Raw genomic sequence first — 16607 nt, forward strand, 5'->3', positions numbered from 1 at the left:
CCCTGGTTGGTTCACTGTCAGGATAGCCTTCTGGTCATGCCAATGCTTCTGTAATTCTTGTCTGGCCTGAAGATTTTAAGTGGTCTTTTTCATGTACTCAGCCATTCTAGATCTTAGGCTAAGTAAATAATCCACTACATCTTGTTTGAGGGGTTTCAGAGATTGCTCCCAACCCTCCTTGGCAAGTGCTACTGGACCCCAACAAGGTGTCCAAAGAGGAGCCCAAAGAGGCTGTAGCCCACTCCTTTTTTGGTACCTCCCTGTAGGCAAAAAGGAGGCAAGGTAATATGACATCCCATCTCTTCCTGAGTTTTTCAGAGAGCCCCATAATAATGCCTTTGAGTGTTTTATTAAAAAGCTCAACCGACCCATTTGTCTGGGGATGGTATGGTGTGTTGAATTTATATATTACACCACACTCTTTCCACATTTCCGGTAGGTAAGGAGACATGAAGTTAATACCTCTGTCTGACACCCCCTTTTCTGGGAAAACCACCCTGGAAAAGATTCCCAGGAAGGCTTTGGCCACTGCAGGTGCTGTATTGGTCCTAAGAGCTATAGCTTCTGGATACCTGCTGGCATGGCCCACTACCACCAGAATGAATCTTTTTCCAGAAACTGTGGGAGGGTCAAGGGGGCCAACAATATCAACCCCTACCCTCTCAACGGGTACCTAACCACTGGCAGTGAAATTAAGGGGACCCTTGGAGTGCCAACTGTCTTGCCACTGGCTTGACAAGTGACAAAGGAGCTACAAAACCCCTTGGTATCTTTAGACATGGGGCCAGTGAAAGTGAGAGACCAGTCTGTCATAGGTCTTACTTTGTCCCAGATGTACAGCAAGGGGAATATCATGTGCCAAGGTTAACAAAACGTCTCTGTACTGCAAGGGAATGACAAATCTCCTGATGGCACCAGATTTTTGCTTGAGAATACAAGAGATTGTTCTCCCAGTACACCCTATAGTTGCCGCTGATATCCCCTGCCTCTTTGTTGACAGCTTGCGGTCTTAAACCCTCAAGTGTGGGGCAAGTCTGCTGTGCCACACTTAACTGCTCCCTGGCAGGCCCCCCTGCACCTAAGAGTTCAGCTGTATCAGCTTGAAGCTCCTTGGACATTTTACCCTTTCTACGCCTGCTTTTGGAAAGCTCTTGGTCCATAGTTTCAGGATCGAAGTTTCCCTGTCCTCTTTGCTTCTTGGCCTGAGCCCTTGTTAAGGGCAAGGATATGCCCAGGAATGCATAGCATGGCTGCATGGGCCTCCAACTCCACTTCAGCCCAAGCTGAAGTCTCCATGTCGTTCTCTAGTAGACACTCTATAGGGAGGTCTGTGGATACCACAACTTTTTTAGGACCAGTAACCCCCCAAGTTGAAATCAACAACAGCCATAGGGTGGCTTACAGAGTTGTTATGGGCATCAGCCACTTGGTACTGATGACCAAGTAGGTGTTGCTCATGGGCCACCAGTTTTTCAGTCACCATGGTGACTTTGACACCTGTGTCCCTGTAGACCTCAACCTGAATACCATTTTTTAGGGGTCGTTGCTTGTACTTATCCATATTAAGGGGACAAGCAACAAGGGTGGCAAGGTCAATGCCACCATCTGAGAGTAAAACAGCCTCATTGGTTTCCCTAACTAAACCAACCCCCACTACACTTCCCAGAGTGAGCCCTGCTACACCCTTGGATCGACTATTGGTACTGTTATTTTTCCCACCAACACTGCTATTGCTAGGGACACTAGTTGAAGCAGTAGGGGTTGTGAGGTTGGGAGGCTTGGTGCTTTTCTTAGGGCAAGAGCAGTCTTTTACCCACAGGTCCTTCATTCTTACAGATAGAGCACCAAGGCTTTTTATTCTGATGGTTGTTTGAAGAGGATTTAGACCCACTCACAGAGGAGTGTTGTGGGCCTGATAAAGACTCCTTGTTTTTCTCTTTGTCCCCACCCTTTTCATGAGATTTACCATCCTTCTTCTTGTCCTTGTCACCCCCTGTATGAGCTTTTCTGCTCACCCTTGTTCTGACCCATTTGTCTGCTTTCTTTCCCAATTTTTAGGGAGAGGTCAGATCCGAGTCTACTAGGTGTACAACAAGTCAGACACACAGTTATTCAAAATATGTTCTTGCAACAGAAGATTATACAAGCCCTCACAGTCAGACACTTTGATGCCATGTATCCAGCCTTCTAAAGTTTTAACAGAACAGTACACAAAGTGAACCCAATCCAGAGGCCTCTTTTCTGGTCTCCCTGAACCTGATTCTATATTGTTCAGTGGTGAGACCTGAACCATCTAAGAGTGTTGTCTTTAGAACACTGTAGCTGTCTGAATCTTCTTCTCTGACAGTGAGAAGTCTGTCTCTCATCTTGTCAGAGAAGGACAACCAGAGAATAGCAGCCCACTGCCTTTGAGGGACCCTTTGAACTTTACAGGCCCTCTAAAGTGCAGCACACCATTTGTAAATGTCACCCCCCATCTTGTATGGGGAACAATTTTGTGCAGGTTCCTAGAATCAGTGGAATCCTCCCTGACTCAATAATCCCTGAAACTGCTGCTGCCACCATGGGGTACTAACCCCAACCCCTGCCTTTCCCTCTCCACTGCCAAGGTCTCCCTATCTAGGGCTAGCTGTTGCTGCTGCAGCCTCAGCCTGGCCTCCTCCAGTCTGTTTCCTGAGCTCCCTATCTATGGAGTCATCTCCTGGAGTTGAGCAGTGTGATCCCTCAGATACTGAGGTGATATGGGAATGGGCAGATGTGCATATTTCCCTAGCTTTTGTGACCCTAGTGACCTGTCCTCTGGGTGTGAAGGGAGCACTACCTAAGGGACTACCCCTCCCACCACAACCTACACTACTGGGCCTGCTAGGTACAAGATCTTTGGAAAAACCCTCCCCTGAACCTGAAAGATGGTTATCTAATATTATGGGGTCAGAATCTCCCTCCTCCCCCTCGCTACCACCATGCTCCTGGTCATCCTGGAGAAGAAGGCTCAAACAGAAATTCTTATTGGGATTCTTCCCCAAATCTAGTTTCCTGTCTGTACAAAGCCTCTTCATTTCCTTGAAGGTCATGCCCTCATAGGGAGTACCCATGACCTCAGAGCTAGGCCCAGCAGTAGACATGATGTGTGTGTTAGGGTGGTATAGGGTGAGCCTAACCTACCTAACCTCTAGTCTCTGGGAAAGGAAGGTAAGATACTAGATCCCTGTACTTGGTATATTTGTATAGCTCTAGTTATAGAGTAATCTTTCCTGTGGAAAGCACCAGGTGACAGAGTAATAAGGCAATTGCAAGTACTTATCCCACTGATGCACCACAAATGTAGGAGGCTGGCCTGGTTTGTAGTGGGTACCTATGGTACTTACACCTTATACTAGGTCCAGGTATCCCTTATTAGTGAAATGTAGGCAGTGTCTAGAAGCCAGACTCTCCACAGGTAGCTGTAGCTGAGCAGCCAAAGCGCACCTGGCATGCAAAGCTCATGCAATACCACTGTAGTCACACAGTACTCACACACATGAAAGAAAACACTCAGTGTTACAAAAATAAAGGTACTGCCTAAAATACCTTAGAGACTATGCTCCCCTATGCGGTAAATAATGCACAAATTATATACACTAGTATGCAGACGTGCATAAAAACAGCGAGAAAACAGTGCAAATAATGAAAATCACAATAGTTTGAAATGGGCATGGAGGAACACAAACCATATAATAAGAAAGTGAAATGTGAATGTCGGTTTCCCACCTAGGCAAGTGTAGTATGTAGAGGGTCGCTGGGAGTACTAGTAAACACCAAAGGTAAGTACTAGAACCCAACCAGAGCCCAGGAAAGTAGGAGTAAAACATAATAACTTTCTCAGAACACTCAGAAAGATGAGAAAGAAGATTATGCAAGAACCATAGGAGACTGCAAGACACCAACAGTGGATTCCTGGACCTGAGGACCTGTGGAAGAAGGGGACCAAGTCCAAGAAGAACAGAAGAGTCCAGGGATAACAGGAGCCACTGCTAACCCAGATGAATGTGCAAAAGAACCACCACCGGTGAAGAACAACAGTCAGTACTGCACCCAGGAAGATGGATTCGGGTTCCTGGATGATGCAGAAGATGTCCCACACCAGATGAAGGATTGCAGTCTTGTTTGCATTGCTGGAGTCCACCAACAAGCCTTGGCACACACGTAGCTCATGGTTAGTGGAAAATGGCACTGCCCGGGATCAGGAGGGACCTTGTAGACTCTGACCAGGAGGGGGAGTCAGGGGGGGCTCTCAGCAACTCAGAGAACCCACAGAAGACCAGGCAGCAGACACAGGAGTCCCACAGCACAGGGACAAAGGAGGTGCAAGAACAGGCCCACCCAGCACTACGACAAAGACTCAGGCTGCCAGAAAAGCATTCAGGAAGATGTGTATCACAGGATAGAGTGCTGGGGGACAGAGATGCAAGATGTACCAAGAACTTCGTGGAAGGATGCCAACAAGCCTTGGCGACTGCATCACATGCAGTGCACGGGGGTACTGTCTTGACTAGAGAGGGAAGCTCTTACCTCCACTAAAGTCTGACAGTAGGACGTCAGGAATTTTGCAACCACTTCAGTCCACCACCCATGATGCAGGATCCATGCAGCTTGTCAGGAGAGGGGACCCACGCAGCCGGTTGTTGTCGCAGTAGGTGCTTGCTGATGCAGGGGAGTGAATCCTTCACCCCTAGGGGGATTCCTTTGTTCTTCTGGTGCAGGCAGAAGACAGGCTAGCCTCTGAGGATGGAGGACCTGGAAACAGTTGCAGTTGCTGGCAGGAGCTGAAGAAACAATGTTGCAGAAGTCATCTTTGCCTCTTTGTTGCAGTTTGTGGAGTTCGTGGAGGGTCCAGATGCAGTTTCTTCAGTGAGAAGGTGAAGTGGAGGATGCATAGGATTTCTGCTGGAGTCTTGCAATCTGAATCTGAAGAACCACCCAAAGGAGAGATCCTAAATAGCCCTGAAAGGGGGATTGGTCACCTAAACAGGTAAGCACCTATTAGTGGAGGGCTTTGATGGCACCTGCTGGCACTAGCCACTCAGATGATCCTAGAGTTCCCTGTCAACTTGGAATCCAAGATGGCAAAACCCAGGGACCCTCTGGAGGAGCGCTGAGCTGCACCCCTGGAGTGGTGATGGACAGGGGAGTGGCCACTCCCCTTTCCTTTGTCCAGTTTTGTGCCAGAGCAGGGACTGGAGGTCCCTAAACTGCTGTAGACTGGATTATGCAAGGAGGTCACCAAATATGCTCTTCCAAGCATTTCCAGTGGCTTGGGGAGGCTACCCCTCCCAAGCCTGTAACACCTATTTCCAAAGGGAGAGGGTGTAGCTCCCCTCTCCCTAAGGAAATCATTTGTTTTGCCTTCCTGGGCCCGAGCTTTTCACGCAACAGGAGGGCATTAACCTGTTTGAGAGGTGGCAGCAGCTCTGGGCTGCCTGGACAACCTCATAAGGCTGTAATGGAAATTCTGGAGGTCCTCTAATGAGCCCCTAGAGTTCATGGAATTATAAAACCAATGCTTGCAAAAGCCTAAGTCTAATTCCTATCAACTCTTAGCGTAAATCTTCAAGGCTAATCTCAACTATGCCTGCATAGCCAAGTTCCTAAAGGTGGTGACTTGGTCATATAGGTCTAGCTCATTAATGTTTATTGCCCAGTGACACCAATGGCAATCAACTAGACCGATTGTGGATGAGACCAGTGACTAACGAAAACCCCTAGAACATTCTCAGTATGAGAACATGTATTACCTGTTTATGGTCATCTTTCACAACCTAATCCAAGATACCTTTCGTGATTGCACTTTAATTTCTAAAACATCTCTTCACATTAATTTCTGTGCTGCAAATGAACAGATTTGCCTCTTAAATATAAGACACCCTTGTAGAAATTAATATAATAATCATATTTGGGGCACTTGATGATAAAAATACTTCCTAAGATCTGTACAGGTCTTTGAAAAAAAATCACAGACCAAGTCAATACAGTGTCAAAATGTCAATGTGGGGTAAAGGACGTAAAGAAACATTAGCAGTGCCTGAAGAGATGGGTAAGACAATTAGGTGGTCATTACAACCCTGGCGGTCGGTGTTAAACCGGCGGTAAGAACGCCAACAGGCCGGCGGACAAAAAAAAGGGAATTATGACCCTGGCGGAAACCGCCAACAAAGACAGCCACTTTAACACACCGCCCGCCACGGCGGTACAGACAAGCAGCGCGGAGGTCACCGCCAACAGACAGGCAGAAGACAATGTACCGCCCATAGTATCACAACCCGCCAATCCGCCACCTTTTCCGGGGCGGATTCACCGTGGATAAAAACACGGCGGAAACAGTTGCTGCAATGGGAAAACGCTCACCTGAACACATCCCACGAGGAACGAGGACTCCATGGAGCCCGAATTACACATTCTACCGGCCGTTGTATTCCTACTTATCTAGGAAGAACAACAGCGTGTGGCCGAAGATAACGGTGAGTACTGCACCTACAACATGGGGGAGGCAAAAGTTAGGGGGACACCCACGAAACACCCCCACCCTCGCATATTACAACATACACACCAATGCATCCACAAAAAACACAGTAACAACCCACAATCCCCCCAGAAGAATGCAAAGACAAAGCGAAATCAGCTCAAACATTGTAATGTAGCAATATACATGTCTTGCAAAAATATACAGCTATATACGAAAATCAGGCAGAAATATATACATTACTAGAAGTAGTGCAGATATGCACAAAGCAATGTCCGTGCACCACTAGTCCAAAAATGCATGGGCGAGGCCAACAAAAGATACCTGACCACAATTGGAGAGAACACTGCCGGGGCATCCGATAGAAATACTACAGGCCCCTCAGGGGGAAGGGAAGGGGGGGGCACCTCAGCCGGATGACTGCAAAGCCAGATCCACGACGGGGCACCATGCCCACTGTGCCATCCTAGGGAGTGCAAAGCTACAGTCTCTCAAGTCTCTATAGTGGGTGGCTTGCCCACTGTGCCTTCCTGGGGAGTGCAAAGCCACAGTCTCTCAAGTCTCTACAGTGGGTGGCTTGCCCACTGTGCCATCCTGGGGAGTGCAAAGCCACAGTCTCTCAAGTCTCTACAGTGGGTGGCTTGCCCACTGTGCCATCCTGGGGAGTGCAAAGCCACAATTTCGCAAGTAGATAACATCCGCCAGTGGCTCGTGAGGGGGACTGGTGCCCAGACTGGATTAGTCTCTCCGTGAAAGTTCCTGTCCCATCACTGTCCCAGCTGCACATGGGATAAGGATGCTTGATGTGGCGGTCTTTTCATTCTTACCCGGTGCATGCCCTGTTCAGCGGTGCTGTGCCATGGCGGTCTCTGGCCTGTTCAGCGGTGCCTTGCCATGGCGGTCTCTGGCCTGTTCAGCGGTCTTCACCATGGCGGTCTTTGCCCTGTTCAGCGGTGCTGTGCCATGGCGGTCTCTGGCCTGTTCAGCGGTGCCTTGCCATGGTGGTCTCTGGCTTGTTCAGCGATCTTCACCATGGCGGTCTTTGCCCTGTTCAGCGGTGCTTTGCCATGGCGGTTCTGGAACGGACATTGGTGTGTGGCATGATGTTCCCTAGACTGGGCATTGGTGTGTGGCATGACGTTCCCTCAAAGCCCACCTGGGCTGTGGCAGCCGGGGCCCTCCTGGGCACTGACTCCGGCGGTGGCGGTGGTCTCCTGACCAGTGACAATACTTGGGCCCTCCTGGGCTATGACTCCGGCGGTGGTCTCCTGATGTCATGACCACACAAACTTGCCAAGTCAAATCAAAGAAGTGCATGAGAAAAGCAAAGAGATATCCTCAGTGGAGACAGCAAAGCCCAAACTGGAAGAAGGTTTGCAGAGTAATCTTGCGCTTATTTCAAAGGAAGAATCAAGAAGAGAAGATCCAAGATGGCCGCTGTGAGTCCTGAAGGTTAGTTACAGTTCTAGTCTTGCAATCGGTTGGTTGCTAGATTACGAGCTCTCCAGCTGGAAGCCTTGCACTTCAACTGAGGTCTGACAGGAATTCAGAACAGAAACTCCTGTGAGGTAAAATTACATTTGAAGATTATATTACAGAAAACGGATAAATATTGTCAAGGTTTATTCGAAGAGTTTGATAGTAGACTGTTCCCGTGGAAGTCGGCAAGGCTACAGAGTTAATGTATGAATTCACCTTATGTTTACAAGGTTCTTGTTTAAGATATTAAAGTCAAAGAAAAAACGAACTTTAAAAGAGCAAGCATCTACAAATGTCAAGGTTATAAACAAAGGCCAAGTTTAAAGGAGAAACGAACAGTTAACAAATAAGCATTTACAAATTCAATGGTAATAAACCAAAATAGAGTTTAAAAGAGAAACAAACTTAAATAAACAAGCATTTACAACTACAAGTTGTCGACAGATGTCGAAGTAAGGAAGGAGAAACTAACTGTAATAAACAAGCATTTACAAATACAAGTTATCAACAAATGTCGAAGTAAGAAAGGAGAAACAAACTTTAATAAACAAGCATTTACAAATACAAGTATTGACAGAAGTCACAATAAGACAGGAGAAATTAAATAACATCAGCTGATTTGAAGAACGCTTTATCACCAACTATATATATATATATATAGCAACATAAAACCAATCTCTAACAAAGGTTGAGAAGTTCTTCCAGAATCAGTAATAAGCATTTTTTAAGAAGAGCTATCATTTATAGAGAAAAGCAAGGCTACAGAGAACTCAGGGTGAGTGAAGAAATAATAGAATTAAAGAGAATTAAGTGTTGAGAGTAGAAAGTGAAAAACTGATGTTGTATGTCCCTAGTAATTGCGACTGTGACTCTTGCAGGTGCTGTATCCAATCTTAGATGTGAAGAGGCAGACTGAGTACTGGCGTTCATCATCTCTGTGGCAGTCTCTCTACCATCCCATTCCCCTTTCCCCCTCCGGGGTACACAGCACGAAGGATTAATATTCGTTGTGAGTAGCTCGGGTCAGGACTGAGGAGTTATCTTCTGCTTCTGAGGAAATCGAATTGAAGTATCCTGACACCTGACCAGTGACGATACTTGGGCCCTCCTGGGCTATGACTCCGGCAGTGGTCTCCTGACCAGTGACGATATTTGGGCCCTCCTGGGCTATGACTCCGGCGGTGGTCTCCTGACCAGTGACGATACTTGGGCCCTCCCGGGCTATGACTCTGGCGGTGGTCTCCTGACCAGTGACGATACTTGGGCTCTCCTGGGCTATGACTCCGGCGGTGGTCTCTGGACCAGTGACGATATTTGGGCCCTCCTGGGCTATGACTCCGGCGGTGGTCTCCTGACCAGTGACGACGGTGCTGGCGGTGGCGTCTGACCGCCGGGAATGATGCCGCCCTTCTCCGCCGTGATACTCACAATAGGCTGGGCAGACTTCCTCTGGCCCTTCCCCACCTTTGGTGGAGTCACAGCTGAGTCTCCAATCCCCTTGGAACCCATGTAAGTTGTTTTCCCACCAGGAGTCTTCACACGGTCCCGTCGTCCACTCTCCAATTTCAGAGCCTTTACAGGGGGTGGGCTGCCAGTGCCTTGGCTCCGGGTCATACTGCCTGCCCTGGTGGCCGGTTCACTCCACATACCTTGAACAGGCACCACTGGTATTGGAGGCTTTTTGGCTGAGGCGCTACGACTGGACTGATGAATTGGAGGGGGGGGTGGGGGCAAAAAGGTCAACTTTACAGAGGGACAGTTTCTGACGAACACTGGGATGGGTAGTTGGAGGCGGTCTGGGAGTGGAGGAAGAGGAGGTGGTTGTAGGAGGTGTCACTTTAGGTGATTTGGGTGCAGGTGCAGGTACTGGAGGCTGTTGTGAGGTGGATGGATGTTGGGTGTGTGATTGCCGGCGTTTGTGTACTTTGGGAGGGGGCGTCACAGACACACTGGGAGAGGACCCAGGGGACGTGTAAATGGCAGTGGAGGTGGTGAGTGCAGGTGAGCGGCTTTTGGTGCTGGGTGTCCTGGTGCGATTCATGGTGCCTGTAGATGTGGTGCATGCGGGTGTGTGTGTAGACAAGACTGGGACAGAGGAGGGAGAAGATGAGGAGGGGGACACAGTGGAGGCAGTGGATGTTGCTGTCTATGCATGTGGGTGATGCTTGTGTGAGTGCCTGTGGTGCTTATGTTTGCCTGAGCTACTTTTGTGTGTTGAGGTGTGTGCATGCTGGTCTGATGGTGTGCTTGGGATAGGCTGGGGTACAGGGGACTGGGTCTGGGTGGAGGAAGTTGGAGGGGGGAGGTTAGACACAGGGACAATGGCTGCCATCAGTGCTGAGGCCAGAAATTGCAGGGTTCGCTGAAGGACAGCCTGACCAGAATGAATGCCCTCCAGGAATGCATTACCGTGTTGCAACTCTCGTTCTACACCCTGGATGGCATTCACAATGGTAGACTGCCCAACAGTGAGTGACCTGAGGAGGTCAATGGCCTCCTCACTGAGGCCAGCAGGGGTGACTGGGGCAGGGCCTGAGGTGCCTGGGGCGAAGGTGATGCCCACCCTCCTGGGTGAGTGGGCACGGGGCGAACGCTGAGGGGCTGCTGGGAGGGCGGTGCTGGTAGGGGAGGTGGCAGCTGTACCTGTAGAAGTGGGGCGCACAGATGGTGCCGCCACCACAAGGGAGCCCCCATCGGCAGACGAGTCCGTGTCGCTGGTTGGTGATCCGGTGGCCGACGTGAAGCTCCCCTCGCCCTCTGTCCCACTGGTGCATACAGAGTCCGTGGTGTGACCCTCCATGGCCATGTGGGATGCAGCTCCCTCGTGCTCCGGTGCCACTGTACCTCCGCCTGGTGATGCTGATGTACAAAAGAACAGGGAGAGCAAAAAACAGGGGGGGGGAAGACAGAAGAAGAACAGGTTGAGTGCATGGCATACCGCTACCGTTGGCGGACAAGACAGACGCAGCCGCCCCCTGCATTACGCCATGCTCCTGCCCCCTGCATATGCAATTTCTGGGATATGGCCTACATGGCTATTATGGACATCTGCACACATGGATGCCACAGGGGCAACTATACCTCGACTTGGCACTCTACTGAGGCGGGGTAGAGTGCCACATGGCCTGCATTACAGAGGGGCCTAGTCTTCGTGTTTCTGGCTGGCCTAGGTACACCCACATGCCTCCTCCCCCACCCAGACCCCTCTACTGCGCGCAAAGTCCGCAGAATGAGGTTGTACTCACCCCCTTGTGTCTGCTGTGATGCCCTCAAGCGCCCATCCAACTCCGGGTAGGCCACCGCCAGGATCCGCAACGTCAGGGGGGTCATGGTGCGACGGGCACCCCTCCCACGTTGGGAGGCCATCCCCAGCTGAGCCTCCGCCGTCTTCTTGCTGCAGCGGAAAATGTCGTCCCATCTTTTCCGGCACTGGGTGCCCCGTCTCTGTTGTGCCCCAAGGGTCCGGACCTCCTTGGCGATGTCACGCCAAATGTCCCTCTTCTGGTGGGTGCTGACCTACATGACATGCACAAGGGAAGAGGAACAGTCATTACCAACTGCACCGTCGATGTGAGTGGCCCCCTCCCTACTCTAGCCATGTGGCCCATTCATTCAAATGCATTAATGTTCTATGAACTCTGCCCCCTTCCCTCTTACAACCAGCCTTCTCCACCCAGGCCTAGCCCATACAACGTGCTCCCTGTGTACTAATCTGTTGGTCTGGAGGACCGTAGAGTAGCGTGTACTGGGGGAGGACCCCGTCTACCAGTTTCTCCAACTCCTGAGCAGTGAAGGCAGGGGCCCTTTCCCCAGACGCAGCAGCCATCGTCGCTTCCAGACCGAGGTCACAGCAGCACATGCTGTGTAGGTCCTCTCCTGTCGAAGGTCAGGTATCTAGTGATTGAACAGATAGAAAATGGCGGTGACGTCCGCGGCGGTGCGCATCATCACCGCCGGCGCACCTGTTCATTGGCTCCTGGGACCCATATGGTCCAATGTTAACAAATGCAGCATTGCGCCGCGGTCTACGACCGCCTACCGCGACGGTGTGCAACGCCAGCGCTGTTACCCCACAATCCCATTGTCCCACTTTAGAGGTCAGGCAACTGCCATTTCAGGGGCCCACATGGCTTCATTTACCTCTGCGTCACACATAGCTAGGCCTACACTCAACACACATACAGGAAGGGTTTTGTGTTTGGTGTAGTCTTCTGTGTAACTGTGGGTACATACCTAGAGGAAAATTGACTTTTTCGTCGCTGTTGTCCTTCGTAGGCGCTGTCAGCTGGGACATGTGAGAAGATGGCGGAATCTTCCGGTGTACCGACCGCTTGTGGACCTGTTGACAATGGAAGAGCGACATGTAATCGTCACCTACAGGTTTGACCGTGCCACAATCCAGGAACTATGTACCCAGTTGGAGCCAGACCTGATGTCACCAATCCGCCATCCCACTGGAATCCCCCCTGACGTGCAGGTGCTGTCAGTGCTCCATTTCCTTGCAAGTGGGTCATTTCAGACAACAGTGGCCATGGCATCAGGGATGTCCCAGCCTATGTTTTCCAACGTCTTGTCCAGAGTGTTGGCTGCCCTGCTGAAACACGTAAGGAGATACATCATTTTCCCTGAGGTGGAAGATTTGCCTACAGTTAAAGGTGACTTCTATGCCCTTGGACATATCCCCAACGTCATAGGTGCCATTGATGGCACCCATGTAGCTCTGGTCCCCCCCCACAGGAGTGAACAGGTGTACAGAAACAGGAAGAGTTATCATTCCATGAATGTTCAGATGGTCTGTTTGGCAGACCAGTACATCTCCCAGGTTAATGCTATGTTCCCTGGCTCAGTGCATGATGCCTACATCCTGCGAAATAGCAGCATCCCTGATATGATGGGTCAACTCCAGAGGCACCGTGTATGGCTATTGGGGGACTCTGGTTACCCCAACCTGTCCTGGCTATTGACCCCAGTGAGGAATCCCAGGACCAGGACAGAGGAACGCTACAATGAGGCCCATGGGCAGACTAGGAGGGTGATCGAACGCACCTTCGGCCTCCTTAAGGCCAGGTTCAGGTGCCTCCATATGACAGGTGGTTCCCTATTCTACTCACCGAAGAAGGTGTGCAAGATCATCATCGCCTGCTCGATGCTTCATAATTTGGCTTTGCGACGCCAGGTGCCTTTTCTGCAGGAGGATGGTCCAGATGACGGTGTTGTGGTAGCTGTGGAGCCTGTGGAGCCTGTGGACAGTGATGAGGAGGAAGCTGAGGAAGAAGACAACGACAACAGGGAGTCAGTCATACAGCAATATTTCCAGTGACACACAGGTGAGAACATTTTCGGTTTGAACATTACATTCACTGTCACACGTCTTCCTCTATCCTGTGTGTAAATTGTAGGCATTATTTGGTAATAGAGTTGTTTCTTTCCATTACGGTTTCACAGGTGTGGTTACCTACGTGTGTCATCGACTTGCATCCTTCAAGGACTTTTGATGTGTGACATTGGTATGTTGCCTTTACATCTCACTACGCATTTTGACACTGTCATAGATATTACATTTTAACAAATCATACACTGACTCCAGATTGTTTTGTGTTTCAAGGGTGTTTATTTAAGTGCTCAGAAATGGGAGGGGGTTGTAAAATGAGGATGGGTGATGGCGGAGGAATGTCCATGGCAGAGTCCAGTCTATTAGTCTCACAGGTGCACTGCCCATCTGGGCATAGGAAGTGGAGTTGGGGCAGTTCAAGTATGGACAGGGTAACAAAGTGGGTCAGTGGGGGGACAATCAGGGTGGTCTCATTTCCTGGCGGTGGTCTTGCCATCTTGCTCTGTCCTGTTCCTGGCTCTCAGAGACCGCTTGCGTGGTGGTTGTCCGTCTGCAGGGGGTGGGTGCTGGTGTGGTGGTCCTGTGGTGGGGCGTCCAGTCCACTAGCGCTGGCTAGTGTCAGGGGCCCCTTGGAGTGCCACAGTGTCCCTCAGGGTCTGATGTATGTACTTCAGTACCCCTACGATGGTGCCCAGGGCAGAGCTGATGGTCCTGAGCTCCTCCCTGAACCCCAAATACTGTCCCTCCTGCAGGCGCTGGGTCTCCTGAAACTTGACCAGGACCGTCGCCATCGTCTCCTGGGAGTGGTGGTATGCTCCCATGATGGAGGTGACGGCATCGTGGAGAGTGGGATCCCTTGGCCTGTCCGCCCCCTGTCGCACAGCAGCCCTCCCAGTTCCCTGGTGTTCCTGTGCCTCCGTCCCCTGGACCGTGTGCCCACTACCACTGCCCCCAGGTCCCTGTTGTTGTTGGGGTGGTGGGTTACCCTGGGTTCCCTGTAGTGGTGGACACACAGCTGATTGACCTGTCCTGGGTACGGAGGTTTGGACCCGCTGGGTGGGTGCTGTCCTGGTGTTACCAGAGGGTGGAAGGTCAGTGTTGGGCTGTGCCTGTGCAAGGGGAACCGACTGTCCCGAGGCCCACGATGGTCCGGGCTGGTCATCAGGCTCCAGTAGGGCAGAGCTGCTATCGTCACTGTGGACCTCTTCTGGGGGTGGAGTGGTGTTGTCTGGACCCTCTGGTGTGGTGACGGTCCTTCGGGTTCCTGCAGGGGCAGAAGAGCATGATTAATGCATTTGTGTGTGTGATGGTGTGCAATGGGTGGGTGTCTGTGTACCCCAGTGCTGGCATTCCTGTGTGGGGGCTTGTGTGATGATGGTTAGGGGGTTGTTCTGGGTATGTGCAGTGGGCATGCTTTAGTGAGGGGTGTCCATGCTTAGTTGTGTCATGCAGGGCTTGGTGTTGGGATGGGTGGTTTGTGTTATTAGTACATTAGTGAGGATTAGGGGTGATAGGGGAAGGTGTGAGGGTGGGGGTGTGTGATAGCATGCAGGTAGGGTGGGGGATATGATAGTTAAGATTTGACTTACCAGTGTCCCATCCTCCACCGACTCCTCCGAGGCCCTCAGGATGCATGATGGTCAAGACTTGCTCCTCCCATGTTGTTAGTTGTGGGGGAGGAGGTGGGGGTCGCCGCCAGTCCGCTGAACCGCGATGTTGTGCCTGGATACCATTGAACGCACCTTCCCTCGTAGGTCGTTCCACCTCTTCCTGATGTCCTCCCTATTTCTTGGGTGCTGTCCCACAGCGTTGACCCTGTCCACGATTCTGCGCCATAGCTCCATCTTCCTAGCTATGGAGGTGTGCTGTACCTGTGAGCCAAATAGCTGTGGCTCTACCCGTAGGATTTCCTCCACCATGACCCTGAGCTCCTCCTCGGAGAAGCGGGGGTGTCTTTCGCGTGACATGGGGTGGTGTGTGTGATGTGTGGGGCGGTGTGAGTGTTGATGTGTGTGGTGATGTGTAGTGGTGTGTGGTGTTTTGTGCGTGGATGTTGTGTGGGTGATGGTGTTGTGTGCCTCTGTATGGTGGTGTTGTCTTGGCTGTGCTGTCTCTCTGGCCTTCGTCCGTGAATTGTGGTCGTAGGGGTTTGTGGGTGATGTGGGTGTGTGTTTTATATTGTGTTGGGTGTGTGGGAGTGGTGTGTGTATGTGTATCAGGTGTGTGCATTTTGAATTGTCCAATGTGGCGGTGCTTTGGAGCTGTGTGTGTATTTTGAGCGCAGCGGTGTGTACCGCCAATGGAATACCGCGGTTGAAAGACCGCCGCGTGGATTCGTGGGTCGTAATAGCATGGGCATGTTTCTGTTGGCGTGGAGGTGGAGGTTTTGTTTTCGCCACTTTAACACTGACCTTTGGTGTTGCGGAGTTGTGTGGGTGTCTGAATTTCGGCAGATTCCGAGATGTGTGTCATAATAGCTGTGGCGGACTACAGCGGCGGTGTATTGGCGGTCTTCTGCACGGCGGTAAGCGCCTTTTACCGCCAATGTTGTAATGTCCCCCTTTGTGTCATGGAAGAAGGATGCCATGGCAACTGGTGAGGGTCCTCAATGCAACATTCTTTAAAACTGTGGGAAGAGAAAATACCTTCTACAATGGAGAATTCAGGTCTACAGGGTATCAGCTGTTGATTAGAGGTTCGAAGCTACAAGGAATCAAGAGGTATGATAATGCCTTGGCATTACAAAAATAATGTATATATGTATGTTCAAGTACATAACAGGATGATGCTACAGAACTCCCCTTGATGGGTGCTGAGTGTACCCTATCCAGAAATTATACTTTTTTATTTATTTTAGACTCTTACAAAACCAGATGATCATTTTTTGTTCAGTTTGTTAATAAATATGAGAAAATTATTGCATTTAGAAAAGTACATTTTCACTTCATTACAAGCAGCCTGGTTATATGCAATGCCTCTCATTTCCTACACCCTCAGTGTGAGTGGCTGAGAATTGCTATTTTACAAGTAGCACTTTGTCAAAAAGCAGTCACCTTTGCTAACATTATGCACTGTATTTGTGCCAAAAAAAAATAGTGTAACTCTTCACAAAATGTTGAATTCACTTACAGCACAATTTTTAATCTAGAAAGTTTGTTGAAAGTAATGCAAATAAGCGATTTCACAGTTGTGTTACTTTATATCAAGGCGGCTTTTTTTACATGGGTTCTACATGGCCATTCCACTACAATCACTATTTAATTACAACAGTAGACAGGCTTTTCTATAAGCATAACA

This window comes from Pleurodeles waltl, chromosome 5 (genome assembly GCF_031143425.1).
Source record: "Pleurodeles waltl isolate 20211129_DDA chromosome 5, aPleWal1.hap1.20221129, whole genome shotgun sequence".
Lineage (NCBI taxonomy): Eukaryota > Metazoa > Chordata > Amphibia > Caudata > Salamandridae > Pleurodeles > Pleurodeles waltl.